Source organism: Cupressus sempervirens, chromosome 4 (genome assembly GCF_028749045.1).
Source record: "Cupressus sempervirens isolate cs-2001-9-10 chromosome 4, ASM2874904v1, whole genome shotgun sequence".
Classification (NCBI taxonomy): Eukaryota; Viridiplantae; Streptophyta; class Pinopsida; order Cupressales; family Cupressaceae; genus Cupressus; species Cupressus sempervirens.
Genome location: NC_143121.1, coordinates 323,344,138 through 323,358,681, shown reverse-complemented (window position 1 = coordinate 323,358,681; position 14,544 = coordinate 323,344,138).

The window sequence follows — 14,544 nt, the reverse complement described above, 5'->3', positions numbered from 1 at the left end:
AAAATTTTAGTGTTCGGAATCTAGTTTTTGAATATGTAATTTATTTATGTACTCATATGATAGATATTATTTTTGTTATGGATCTTTAAAAACTACTTTTTCAAAATGCCTATTTTAGGACCATACCAAACTCGTGTATGAACACCATAATTTGACACAAATAAATGAATTTTCATAAATCCTTTTAAAGGGAGTTACCTAATACACCTAAGATTGATGACAATATTTTTCCTTAATTTTTTATTGAATAATTTTATTATTATTAATTATTAATTGGCTATAAAGGTAAACTTTAAAACCTCTCATGTACAGACACTATAATTTGATCAAAATTTCACTTTTTTCAAATTTTTTTTTTTTTAAACCTCAAAAGAATTGTATGTAGATTGATGACATATAAATTAATTTAAGAAAAATTATAAAATAAAAAAGTTTTTAAATTTTTAGTGAACTTCACTATTTTACATTTAGGTACCACTTTTCATTAAAAAATAATGCAAAAATAGTAAATAAAATTATCACACTATAAAATTTATATTTCTAAAATCAGGACAATGAGAGCTTTAATGGATTTTTGTTTCACAAAAAAAATTGATCGGGAAGACTCTATAAAAATTATGGCAAGCCATGAACTTGTCAGTTTAATGCCTTAGTCAAATCTTGAGAGGTCAAGGCATAGGCTCACCAAGCCTATCACAAACCAAAATTCGAGGTGGGAGAAAAAAATCCTACCCAATGTTGTAAGAAATGGGCACCTATTATTTGAAATTCAAATTATGGGTACCCATTTTGAAAATATCAAATCGGCATACAAAATCCCCCCCAAAAAAAAATTTAAATTTTTAGAAATGAGTACCCATTTAAAAAATGGGTACCTATTTTTTACTTTTCAAAAATAGGTGCCCATTTATAAAAAATAATTTTTTTATGTTTTCAAAAATGGGTACCTGTTTTTTGAAAATAAAAATTGGGTACCCAATTTTTGAAAAAATAGGTGCCCATTTTTTAAATTTAGGATCGGGTGCCTGAGCCTAAAATGGGTACCCATTTCTAAAGGAGCATTATCTCAATCCATGGACTTCCATGGAATCTAGACTGAATTCCTTGCTTTTACCCTACTAGAATAATGTAGTACTACCAAAAGCCAGATGTTTTGCTTGGCTTAGAATCAAGAAAAGGATTCTAACTAGTGATAGGTTAGACTGACTTAACATTGCCTCGACCTTCAAATGTGTGCTTTGCAATGATGAACTAGAGACACATGATCATCTCTTTATAAGATGTCCAATGACATATCAATGTTGGTTGTTTGTGCTAAAAAAGTTAAGCTTTTACACTCCACTTCCAAATAACACATGGGACATTTTTCAAGCTTGGCCAAGTTTACATCGTAGGGCCTTATTTTTAGGATTATGGAAATGTACCTCGACAATAGTCCTATGGGCTATATGATGGGAAAGAATTAAGAGGATTTTTAGGAAAGCATCAGTCTCCTTAGAAAAGATGTTGGAAGGCATTGAAAGATCAATTGTCGAGGTTACAAATGCAAGTCTTACCCATTGTAAGGTAAATCTTATTATCACTCCATGGGATAGTAAGATGCTTAGGGAATGGAAGAAATTAGTCATTCCAACAAATTGGGGATCAACAAATATAACACAGCCTAAAGTAGATCAAGATTCTATTCATTTTCATTCACCTATCATAGGGCATGTGAAGCTCAACTTTGATGGGGCTTCTAGAGGCAATCCAACAAAATCAGGTTTAGGAGCTTGTATTAGAAATTGCAATGGATTTGTCTTAGCAATCATAGTAGACCCAATTCTTGATGGAACAAATACCATTGCAGAAGCTCAAGCTCTACTTGCAGGTCTTACCCTTGTCAAAAAGGGGTAGTTTTATAGAGTTCATATTGAAGGTGATTCGCAAGTAATCATAAATGCTTGTATTAAGAGAGAAATTTTCAATTGACAACTAAATTATATTATGCAACAGATTTAGAATCTTCTAGATCAATGTTAGGAGGTCTACATATCTCATACTCTAAGAGAGGGGAATAAAGTTGTTGATTGTCTTTCAAATCTAGGATGTGATGGAATTACCATTTCAACATTATAGCCAAGTCCTTTCATTGATAAATACAAGGAACTACAAACATTATTCAAGGCTGACATTGACAAATGTTAATGCTAAAATAAATTTTATTTTAGTACACATGACATCAGAGCAATTGTTTCAACACCATTATGATTTTATGAGTATGATTTATTAATCCTTGTCATTTTGAGGTCGTCATCTCTATACTTCGCATGTCATGTTTACAAATGCGATCTGGCTATGGCGGCAATTCCTTCATTACTATTGACATGGAAGTTGGTACCTCATATCTTTCATGCATGTTATGGGAGATCTTTCTTTATTCTCATCAAAATTAGTATTCATGACAAGGACCCTTATCTATGGTTTTTCTTTCCCTGTTTATTGTGTTTGCCATTACATTTTTTCTTAGGATGTCGATCCCATATGATGTTTGCATCAAATGTGACTCTTGCTATTAGTATCATAAATCAATCCTCCCAAAAAATTATAGAATTTGGCTCCAACCGACATTGGACAAAGATGCTCTTCCTCATCCTTTGGATGATGCTACCCTAGATACTATGTTTTCTACTCATTCTTCTTCCACTCAACAGGTGATTCATAATGTAATTGGGGAGGAGATTCTCTCTTCATCCTCAAGGCAAGTGATGTTCCCATCAAACTTGGTATCAATTTTGCTATGGGCTTACTTCAGTTAGCCTCACATTTGGAAATCATTGCAATCAAAGTGGTTAATCCAAAATTTTGGTCCAAAAAAAAATTGAAAATGGCAATGTAGAGTTATGATTTGTGGGCTAGAAATGCTTTGGTGGGCGGCTTGTTTACACGATCACAACTCCTACAGAAACACAAGGCTATGGCTACCTTTTCAAGATGCTCCAAAAGTCTTTTGAAAAGCACACTCCATGATTTATGATGATGGCCTTGCAAGTCATAGCAATAGTAGTGAGACACCAACTGGCGGTGGGTGTGAAGAGAAAGGGTTATGCTTTACTTGATATTCTGGGGCTACCGATTAGCGATGACTATGCTATGAGTGGTCAAAAGATGTCAACATCAGCCTCCCAAACTAGGACTAATTGTGGACTAGGTGTATGCTCTAAAATCATGGCTTCCATTGTAGGTGGCTTGAGTCTTCCTACTTTTGTTGTGCAAGAATTAGGTTGGTATCCCCAATCAAAAAAAGCCAAGGAACCAACTTGGGATGTGCTTCCTACCACAAGGCCTAAAGATGATTTTTTTGAAGGCTTGGGCTTGAGCTAGGAGGCTACTTCACTGCCATGTATGGATTTTGGGTGGGGATATTCTTTGCAAATTAAAAGGGCCTCAACTTTTGTTGATGGTGTCACGTGCGAGGACATGGAGGAATGATAGAATAAAGTTTTTCTATTTTTGATAGATTTTTTTGTTAATCGTTATGATTGTAAATGCTTTGAAATTTTGGATGGGTTTAGGACTATCAAGCTTGAAGGTTGAATAGTTATGAAATTGTAAAAATTTGAGAAATTTTGAAATTTGAATGGAATATCCCCTCATTTTTTAATTTACATTATGATCATTGATATCATATGTTGTAAATATTGATGTTTGAAACTTGTACATAGTGCGATGATGTTGGGCTTTCTTATTGGTTCTTTCCTAGTTAAGCAGTTGAATCAGATTTATTTAATAATATATATTTAGAGGTTCGTCAACTTTTGCCAAAAAAAAAACCATGAAGTTTTCTTCCTTTAAGGTGGTTAATGATCTCATTCTGGAATCTCTTATCCTATGTCCATATTTATTGTAGTTATAGCCACAACCATTGAAATATGTTCTTGATGAGATACTGGATGGTTTACTTCTACAAAAATTTATTGTATGTCCTCATTTTTCATACTTATAGAAAGTAGGTTTCTTGTGTTGGTTCTTGATTATTTTATCATCCAATTGTAGTGTTTTTACTTTATCTATTTTAGATATTCACCGATTTTAGATTTTATGTTATTGTTATACCCAAGTCCAATAGTATCATCTAATGTCCTTTTTCCTTTTAGTTTTTCATCAATCTTTTTTGTGCTTAGTTCAAACTTAGTAAAATTTGTATTGACTTCTTATTCTACAAGTTTAGTTTGTTTGTAAATTCTACTAGCTCTTTTCTTAGTGTTTCATTTTCAACAAGGATTGCCTATCTATTTTCTTCACTTGTATCATTAATGTATCCATCCAATATGTTGTTTCCATGTTGTAGGATAAGGCCATGCAACTGGTTCCTATTTTTCATCATGAATGAGTCAAATGAAAAGTGGGAAAAGCGATTTTAAGGGGCTTCAAGAAAATCCATGGTTTCCATTGAAGCCTCCACATGGGTTCACTTGAAGCCATGTGGACATGGCTTTGAGGGAAGCCACATGCTTCGCTCAAAGCTTGAGTAGCCTACAAACCCGCTAAGGCTTCAAACAAAGCCTAGGGCTTCACTAAAAGCCTTTAGGGCTTCGTTTGAAGCCCACAAGGCATCACTCGAAGCCATTTTGGACCCTATGTATTGCCCAAAAATCACTTTTAAAAAGCTATTTTACCATTTTACCTTTTATTATCATGGCAACAGTTTTGTAACAGAGCTTGGAATGAACTTTGTGACGTCTTCAATTGCATCATCATTCTAGGTTACCATTTTCAACCTCCTTCAAGCATTCATCGAACTAGGTATCTTCATTTTTGTATTGCTAATGATTATTTAGTTATTTTTAATGAATATTTAGCTTATTTATTAGCATTTTTTTATTTTTAGTATACAATAATTAAATTTATGTTTATATGTTGTACTTTAGTTTAAGTGTTAGAAAATATTGTTAAAATATTAGTTAGTGGAAGAAATAACATGTTTAGTTTGTATAAAATGCTAGGTAGATAAACAATAAAAAGAAAAAATATGTTTATATGTAGAAAACAAAAAATACGATTAGATGTAGAAAACCAAAAATATGATTAGATGTAGAAAATAAAAAATATGATTAGATGTAGAGAACCAACAATAGGATTAGATGTAAAAAACAAAAAAAGATTTAAAACTCTAGACATGAACAAGAATAAGGATAGGCTCAGGCTTAGAGCTAAGTATAGGCTCAGGCTCAAGGATAAGGTCAGGCTCAAGCTCAGGGACACGAACCACCTATTGATGTATCATCTTTCCACCCTTACATTCTTGATATGATGACTATATTCTAGGTTTCAACTAGAAAGACTACTAGACTAAAATCATCTGCTGAGAGATCTCAGGAACACCTATATAGACATATATGTTAGTAGATTTTGACTAGTCTTGAGGAACTTATAGATAGACTGCATTTACATCATAGTCTATATATAAGATTTTTCCTAAGCTTAGAGTAGAGATCACGGCTGGTATATAATTGGACCAAGTTTAAAGCTTGGTTTCTAAGGAGATTATCAAATGAGAGGTCTTCCCATTTTATGAGGGGAAGACCAAGCTCCTGGAATATCAGGTTACTAGATGTGTTATGCCATAGATCTCTTGTATGATATACCCTCAATTCCTAGTAGCACATGGTTGTTATCCTAATAATGACCAAATTCCATTATATTTTGCCCAGCAATTATACACAAAGTTCCATTTGGGGCACCACATCAACTATTTAGATATTATAGGATATTATGATTAGGGGTACGATAAAGTGATGCATACCATGAGTCGATTTGTGTTGTTCCTCATCAGCATGCATTGGTGGGATCTTGGACCCCAGTAGTGACTCTAGTGATGGTTGCTCTTATGGATAGAGAAGTCATTTCTTCTTAAAGGGATGTAGTTGATCAGATAGGACACATTGCATCTGTTGCTAGGAGCATTACATCTAACACTCTTTCTAGATATCTTTTGAGTAGTCCTAGTTAATGCAAACCATCTTCTGAGGCATCATTGATTACTACACTAACCACTGATGAGATCTATAGAGTTGCATGTATTCCTACCCCAGGAGATATGTGTGGCCTCACTGGAGAGCATAGACAAATGGACATGGCCTTTTATCTTGTAGAAAATCTTTTACAAATATATTCATACATCATGATACACATGGGATGCCTTTACATAGAGTCGTAGAGACAATTTCATAGAGGCCTACATTTTGAGCATCTTGTGCCATGCCATCATGTCATTCACACCAAAGTACAAAGCACTCTACAGAGGACTTTGGCATTGAGCACTCTATATAACACTCAGGCGCTCAGCACTCAACTCAACACTCAACATAGAGTCTATTGTAGCTCCACCTAAGGGGACCTTAGGAGTTGGTCAAGGTCTTTTTATTTCTACTAATGGACTTCACATGCTTGATCATTAGTTATGATATTTGAGTTAGATTCATGTTTCACTGAGATAGGATCATACATAGACATTCATTTCAGTCTACGACTCTACACCATTTCTATCCAAGCTTATTAGTCCTTTGCACTCCTCACTATTTTAGAGGATTGGGACTATTGGAGATGGAGTTTCTATTGGTGACACCTTAGTACATGTCACTGATGAACCTCTTTCTTCTCAGACCTAGGTACAACTCTTTTAAGTTTCATTTTTACAATATAAAATTTCTATTCACATGTATATAATTATGTACTCATATTTCCAAATGAATTATACTTTTGTAGGCATAGGTTGTAGAGTATGCTTCATCTAGTGTGGGCTGTAATCATAGTGGGAGGAGATATGATGTAAAAATTTGAAAGTAAAACCCATGTATATATAAAAAACTATACATGTCTATAACATTGTTATATTTAAATTTATAGAGCTTAGTTGATACTCCACAAACACATGATCCTCATTAGTCTCGTTCAAAGGGTCGCCCTATTTGTATGCATTTGTATGACTCTCTAGTTTAGGATACATGCACATGTTTAGTTTATCATTGATCTGATAAAGAAATATATATTTATGATTTGATATATATATATATATATATATATGTATGTATGTATGTATGTATGTATGTATGTGTATATATATATATGTATGTATATGTATATGCATATATATATATATATATATGTATGTATGTATAGGCATATATATGTATATGTATATGCATATATATGCCTATACATACATACATACATATATATATATATGCATATACATATACATATATACATATATATATATATATGTATATATGTATATGTATATGCATATATATATATATATATATATATGTATATGTATATGCATATATATATATATATACATATAGATATGCATATATAGATATATATATATATATATATGCATATACATATATATATGTATGTATATATCTATATATATGTATAGATATACATATATATATGTATATATGTATGCATATATATATATATATACATATATATATATATATATATATATATATATATATATATATATATATATATATATATATGTACATATATATAGATATATATGTGTATGTACATATATATAGATATATATGTATATGTACATATATATATATGTATATCTATATATATATATATGTACATATACATATAGATATATATGTACATATATATGTACATATACATATATATACATATACATATATATCTATATAGATATATGTATATGTACATATATATCTACATGTATATGTACATATATATACATGTATATGTACATATATATCTATCTGTATATGTACATATATATCTATATGTATATGTACATATATATCTATATGTATATATATATATATATATATATATATATATATTGATCTTTACACATCTTTGTTTATGATTCATTTTTTATTAAACACATGATTGGTTTGAAATTTATTCAATCATCATATATGTTTGTAGTTTATAGTTTGGATGTGAAATATGTATTTTGTTTATGGTTAGATGTACATGATTGGTTTAATTTATGATTAGAAATATGATATATACATGTTTCTAGTTTATGGTCCATGTGATATGCATGTATTTAATTTATGGTTAGACATGTGTACATGATTGGTTTAGTTTATGATTATTTAAGTGATATACATTTTTCTAGTTTATGGTCCATGTGATATAGATGTATTTAGATTATGGTTATACATGTACATGTGAGTGGTTAAATTTATGATTAGACTAATTTTATATATATTTAGTTTATGATTAGATGTACATGATTGATGAAAATGTATACATGTACACAAATAAACTCCTAAACTTCATATAAAATGAACATGTAAGTATTCAATATAAGTCCTATCAAGTTACATGAAATGGACACATACATGCATACACTCGATATAAGTCCTAGAAAGTTATGTATGAAATGAACACATGCACACATGTTTAGACACATATAATGAACATATATGTACATGAAATGGATTAAATCAAATATGAAATACAAAATATCAAAGCAAGTGAGCTAGAAATATGAAGTATTAAATCTAGCAAGTCTTGGAAATATGATAATGCAGGAGAATCTTACATCACAAAAAAAGGGGTGTGATCAGAATTAATATTTAAAAAAAGAAAAAAAATTATGGAGGAGAGAGAAAGTTATGAAAATTAGAGGAAAAATAATTGGAAAATAAAATAAATAGAAAAAAGGAGAAAAATAGGAATTTCTATTTTTAGGGTGCATAGGTGGCGTAATTTATTTATTTTTCTTTAAATTTCATTCCATTTATCGAGGTGTGTAGGTGGCATTTTAGAAGTTTGTGAAAAGTTTCTTGAATCATGCATTTAATATTTGTTGTGATACACAAAGGAAATGCAATTTTCTAATTGGCGACATGGTGGTGCTTAGTTGTATTTGGGTGGGAATTTAATATTTATGTTAAGGTAGTTATATTTACCTTTTATCCCACATTGGTTGTGTTTTTAACATCTTTGATGGTAAGTGCCTATATATAAGTAGGGCTTATGATCATTTGTAATCGAGCTCTTCAAGTGTAAGCTCTTGCAGTGAAGCTCTCATGGTGTAATCTCTTGTAAGCAAGCTTGGAGGTGAAAGTTCTCTTGGTGAAGGTCTTGGTGAAGCTCTTAGTGTGAAGAATCTTCTTATGGAAACTCTTATTTGGGAGTTCTCTTATGTTGAAGCATTTGTAAACTTCTTTTGCAAAAAGTCATATCCATGATGTTATATTGTTGATGTTGTAAGAATTTTCAAGTATAATAAAAACATGCTTTGTGAAGCATTTATTCTTCTCTTTGTCTTTGTATTGTTGTGTTCTTGGTTGTGAGTTGGTAAGGGTGGTGTGCCCCTTCATCAAATGGAACTAGAGCGGGAGTTCCTAAGTGTGTGGACAAATCACCAAAATTGAGGTAGTTTGCATCAAGACCTTGTGTTGGGTGAAATTTGTCAAGAAGGAGTTCTTGATTTTGTAGATAGATCACCAATTGTGTGGCAGTTTACACAAGGTGCTTGTGTTGCATGGTATTTGTTTTATGAAGATTTTATCATGGACAAGAGAAAGAAGAATAAGACTTTTGTTATTGGATGGGTTTTGAGGATTCTTAGACTTGAGAAAATTAGAGCACGAAATCAAGAGGCATTATGCATTACATTCTTTTATTTACAGAAGCAAGTGAATGAATTAGAAGAAAAGTTGTGAAAGAGAAGAGTGCATCACTAGAAAAGAGGTGTTGACAATTCCCTTGATTTAGAAAAGAAAGAAGATCGATTGGTGTATCACACATGTGGTACAAAAGAAGAGAAAGATGATGAAGATACATATATTTGTGAACTTGAAGTTGAAGAAGATGAAGAGCATGAAGATGAAAAGATTTGTGAGCTAGAAGTAGATGAAGGTGATTTGAAGACTACAATACAATTCCTTAGTTGGAAGTGAAATAAGTGAAGCGGTTACTTGCCTTGTTGAAGACATTTAAGATGAATATTTGAAAGAGGTAAATTTCTATGAATGATGGGATATCGAATATGAAATGAGTTTGAAAGATGATGATGGTTTGCATGAGTATCTTGAAAGTGATGTGTTTTGTGGAAAGGAAGATTGGTATGGAATTGTCAAGTTTATTATAGGTGTATTTAATTCAACAAGATTGGAGGACGATGAAATTTATATTTGGATAGAGCTCACTACGGAGGAGTGTTTTCAGCAACACACACTTGTTCCAGCTAGCCATTGGAAAAGAAGAAAGAGAGAAATATATCGATAGTGCATACTTGTTCCAGATATGTGTTGGAAGAAGATTTAAAAAAAAAAAAATCAATAGTGGTTACTTCATTTTGTGAATTCATATCCACAAAATTTTTCCTACCATGGGTGTCTGATGTAGGAGCATCTTGCATCATGATAAAGGGGGTGTGATCAAAATTATTATTTAAAAAAAGAAAAAAAATTATGGAGGAGAGAGAAAGTGACAAAAAATAGAGAAAAAATAATTGAAAAATAAAATAAATAGAAGAAAGGAGAAAAATAGGAATTTCTATTTTCAAGGTGCATAGGTGGTGTAAATGGAAAAATAAGAAAAATAGTTGTCATTCTATTTATCAAGGTGTGTAGGTGGCATTTTAGAAATTTTTCAAAAGTTCCTTAAATCATGCATTTAATATTTTTTGTGATCCACAAAGGAAATGTATTTTTCTAATTTGCCACATGGTGCTACTTAGTTGTATTTGGGTGGGAATTTAATATTTATTTTAAGGTAGTTGTATTTACCTTTTATCCCACATTGGTTGTGTTTGTAAGATATTTGATGATAAGTGCCTATATAATCAAGGCTTATGATCATTTGTGATCAAGCTCTTCAAGTGTAAGCTCTCGTAGTGAAACTCTCATGTTGTAATCTCTTGTAAGTAAGCTTGGAGGTGAAAGTTCTCTTGGTGAAGTTCTTGGTGTGAAGAATCTTCTTATGGAAGCTCTTATTTGGGAGTTCTCCTATGTTGAAGCATTTGTAAACTTCTTTTACAAGAAGTCATATCTATGATGCCATATTGTTGATGTTGGAAGAATTTTCAAGTATGATAAAAGCATTCTTTGCAAAGCATTTATTCTTCTCTTTGTCTCTGTATTGTTGTGTTCTTGGTTGTGAGTTAGCAAGGGTGGTGTGCCCCTTTTTCATGTGAAATATCTAAGTAAGTGGTACAAATATGAAATTTTTCTAGTGGTTCCACATGCTCATCAAGAATATTTAATATTCTCTCTTGGTCCTCGATATCTAGTCTCCACTTGCGACATCCACTTTTATGATTGACTAGATGTAGAGAAATGGAGGTAGCAATATCATGGTTACTATATTGAGGCACTTTATTGTCAAGCTGATAATTAACAAGGTGAATTCCTTGTTTCACTAATTTGTGTTCCCTGAGATATGTTCCCTCCAAAACAACTGAATCTGTAGACCATGCATTTAAAAGTTAATTTAATGTACATACATGTAATAAATAAATTCATGATTTAAATATAAACATGCACATAATTTAGTTAATTTAATGCATGTACCTATAGGGAATAACATCCCATCACTTTCTTAAGGTTTACCTAACTTCATCCTTTCTATAGTGTAACACAATAAATAGTAGCTCACTCCTTCTACATTTTGAGGCTCAACAATAACTGCAAAGACTTCGCCTGTACACACAATTTAAATATCATACATGTATATTGTGAGATGTAAAATTTATTTGTGACTTTAATAAATATAAATCTATTATTTTTAAAATTTTACTTACCAAATTGAACTAGTCCAAATATAAGGTTACAATTAGTAGAAATCAAAGGAATTCCATCAAAGTTTTCATCTTCATCTCTATTATCTATATCAGTAACAACAAGTTGCACCAAATTCGATAGACCTACATATCCACAATCCTAATTGATGCATTCATTTTAATTCTTAGCAATGCAATAACAAGAAAAATATGAATAGTATTTCATGTACAATGTCCAATTATGATGATTGGTACTCATAATAGAATGAAAGGATCCTTATTTTTCTATCGTCTTGCAACCATGCATAGTTTTTCTATCTACCCCTAAAGGCACATATTTAATATATACAAAAAATTTGGAGACAAAAATATATATTCACATGTCATGTGTGTATAACTTAAATTAGATTTAAGAGAAAATGTATATACACGTGCATGTACATTTATCTGATATCTCCCAAGATACTATATATGGTACTATTTGAATCACTCTTGATGATGTACCAACCTCATTTGATGCAAAATATATCTTGCACCATTCAACAATGTCTTGTGCATTATTTATACGAACTCCCTTATAATTCATTTGATACTTTCATTGAGCATGTTTGATACGAGCTCCAACACCATCATGTTCACCTTTGTCATGTCCACTTTCAAAGATACTTCATATATGTGGTATGTTTTCATCACAATGATACCAAAAAAGAGCATTAAATGGTCAAGATGATTTGAATTGTGCAGCACACCCATTTGACCAAATATAATGTTTATCAATACTTATTCCTCTTTCTTTGATCTGTACAAAAAAATTCTTGAAATATTGTTCTACATAATGAACATCATGTTCTTTATCATTACTTATGTAGAAGTGATATTCTTTTTAGATGACTCGTGCTTCAACTGTGATTTGAATACCATCCAAATCTAACAGTGTGTGATGATAGCACACTTGCACCAAAATATTAACCTAATCTGAGAAATAGTAGATTGATTGAATAGCATTTTGATGAACAAATGAGTAATTTTCTGCAAACTCAATAACTGATAAAACGGTTCCAAGTGGGAAGTTATCTCTAAGTGTTTGAAATTGTTGTTCTTTCCACTTGGCAAAAAATGCATGAAAAATATATGGTTGTATCAAACTTTTAAATTTGTCCACAAATGCTCCAACAATGATCTCCTCTTCAACATATTCTAATCTTTTCGATCCTTTCCCAGATTTAGTTTGATTCATTACATACATGTAACCCTTGCAAGTTATCATTTTTGTGACATCAATATCTTCATTATTCAAAGGCAAAAGAGCCAAATTAGATCACATGTCACATGTTCCTCTAATGCAAATGATTTCACCAACATGATCACCTATTTTTTCACATAAAATAGATGAGATGAACTCACTTCGTCTACTAGGAGGGGCATTTTTATAACCAAAAGTTTCTTCTATAAATTTTTGATAAACTTGATGATGGAGATCAAATTCAATATGATAATGAAAAAAAGTTTCAAACACTTTGTTTCTCCTAACATAATATGACTTCAATCTTTCAAATAATATCTACCCAATCTGTATATTAGGATTTGAACAACAAAATGAGACATGCATTTCATGTTGTGTTGTGTCCAACCAATGTTTTGTATGATTTTGTAAAGGTTACGTCTAACCCTATGGCTAAGAACATCTCTACTATTTGGTGAAAGATGAGTATTATCATTCCAAAACAATATTACCAAATTTTTTATTCTATCATCAATCATATCACAACGAGGACCTCTACACATAATTGTCCAATTTCCTTCCAAAGTGCTATCATCCAAAACTGTTCTCCTCTTAATATATTTTGATACATTGGTTTTTCTTCTAAAACAAATATGTGAGGAAATTCAAGATATTTATGTATTTTTGGGTAAATTCCTACCAAGAATAGATTGCAACATAACTCTTCTTGTAGTGCTCTTATCTTGACTTGGAGTTTTCTTCCCTATAGAGCTCAAACCTTTCTTAACATTTTCAATAATATCACTTTGCATATCACAAAATTTTGTCATTTTTGATGTTGTGTCTACACCTAGCAATTTTAATGACTCTTCCAAGTTTTTTTTGTAAAAGAACATGAGCAAGTACTTGAGTTTTTTCAAGTGTTTCCAAAACAACAAATTTACTTGCTATAACTTTTACTTTCCATAAGTGTTTCAAAGGTTTTTTTTTCGAAAGACTTCATGATTTAATGTTAGCAAGTAATTTCAATTCATCCACTTCCATTGTAAGTAAATGATCTAAATTTCTACTACTGGTATTTTTATTTACACTTATGGCTAGTGATATGCATTCATCCATACCAATTTGGGAAATTGATCCTAACCCTTCTCCAAGTTCCATTGATTCATCTCTTGAATTATCATGTTCCAAATTGTTATGTCCTCGATTGTCATGTCCTAGATTGTCATTACTCAAATCTTCTTCAACATGCATTTGCTCATTTTGTGATTGTTTGTTAAGACCTACATGCATATAAATGAATAAATTTATAAAATTGAAAATATACATGTCTAGATGAATTTACATATGTACATACCTTCTCTCTTTTAGTGATAGTTTGCTAAAATTTTCTCATGATTTCTCTCTTCTGCATCAGTTGATCTATTTCTTGCAGATCTACTTTGTCTTCCATGTTGTTGTCCCATCTTTGATTTTTAAAAAATTATCAAAAATTTTTGAATTGTCAAGTTGGTCTTCAAAAAACTATCAAAAAAAGGAAAAAATTCAATTTATT